At 44.3% G+C, this 1,443-nt stretch overlaps 1 non-coding gene across 1 annotated transcript; it reads right to left on the minus strand.

Moving 5' to 3' along the window:
- Nucleotides 1-765: 765 nt before the first annotated feature.
- Nucleotides 766-872, minus strand: LOC141639249 (small nucleolar RNA R71). The gene has a single exon (XR_012542441.1). It is a non-coding gene; the product is annotated as a small nucleolar RNA R71 (small nucleolar RNA).
- Between the last annotated feature and the right edge of the window lie 571 nt (nucleotides 873-1,443).

Consider the following 1,443-nt stretch of genomic DNA (forward strand, 5'->3'; position numbering starts at 1 on the left):
TTTTCTTTAGTTTCATCTTACTTGTTAGTTGTTTTAGTAGTTTCTTGTGTCATTGTTGAGTGTGTGATTTCTTGGCTTCCCCTAGTATGTAAAAGCACTAGGAGACAATGGTTTGTCAAGTGCATGCCTAGAAGGAATCATCATCAATCTCTTCTCTTCAATTCTGACCCCGAAAGGCTTTTTAGGACCTTGAGGACAAGGACCCTTGATAGAGTTCGAAACCTTCCTCTAGCAAACATTGACCAACCAAACCCACACACCCTACCAATCGTTGACACCACAACTCAACAACACCCAACCAACACAATTGAGCCTTTACTAGAAAATCCATTTTACAACTTCCCACTTCCAAATAGACCACCTCAAACACCACCGCATCACATACGAAACCCACCACTATAAATGGTTCTAAGGGATCACAGCCGACCCAATCACAACGATGCTTGTAACCCGATCAACTTTGGCCCTTTGGCACCAAACAATTTCGAAATGCACCCCGCTCAAGTGAGATCAATAGAAAAGGATTTCCTTAGTGGGAATGCCGACGAAGATTCTCATGCCCATCTTAGGAAGTTCAAGAGCAAGGTGATCATGATGAAGCGAAATGGAGTGTTCGAGGAACCTTTGAGGTTGATGTTATTCCCTTTCTCCCTAACGGGGAAGGCAGATCGTTGGTTGAATGCCCATCCACCGGATACATTTACCACATGGGATGCTTTAGCCAAGGCATTCCTAGCAAAGTACTACCCGACATCTAAAACCGCCATGCTCCGGAATGAAATTCACACCTTCCAGCAAGAAGAAGGAGAGTCCCTAGGAGAGGCATGGGATAGGTACCTATATTTCCTTGCTAGTTGTCCTCATCATGGGATCCCGGCTTGGTACATGACTCAAACTTTCTTTCAAATGTTGCTCCCAAGGACATGGTGAATGCCTCCGCGGGAGGAGGGTTCGATCATTTGGGTGATGAAGAGGGCACGACTCTTATCAAGAAAATGGCAGATTCGAAAGCTAACTATGGTACAAGAGGCAATGTGCTTAGAAGAAATGGACGATATCCCAAGGAGAACCCCTCTAACACTGAGACAAATGCTAAGCTCGACCTACTCACAAAACAACTTGAAAAGCTACAAAGAAACCAAATGCACAAAGCCACTACCTCACATGGTCCACCCATGGAGGAAGTGGTTCAATCTTCAAGTTGCGAGCTTTGTGGAGGGAGTGGTCACACTTTTGACATGTGTGCCAATAACTATAATTTGGGGTATGAAGATAATGTCCAAGATGTTAATGCCTTTCAAAGATATAACAACAATACAAGACCACCAAGACCACCCTACAACAACCCCAATGTCTACAATCCAAATACCAACTTCTACCATCCGGGCTTGAGAAATCACCCAAACTTTAGCTACAAGAGTACCAATGCCCAAAACCCACAAC

The sequence above is a fragment of the Silene latifolia genome, unplaced genomic scaffold (assembly GCF_048544455.1).
Source record: "Silene latifolia isolate original U9 population unplaced genomic scaffold, ASM4854445v1 scaffold_313, whole genome shotgun sequence".
NCBI classification, from domain to species: Eukaryota; Viridiplantae; Streptophyta; class Magnoliopsida; order Caryophyllales; family Caryophyllaceae; genus Silene; species Silene latifolia.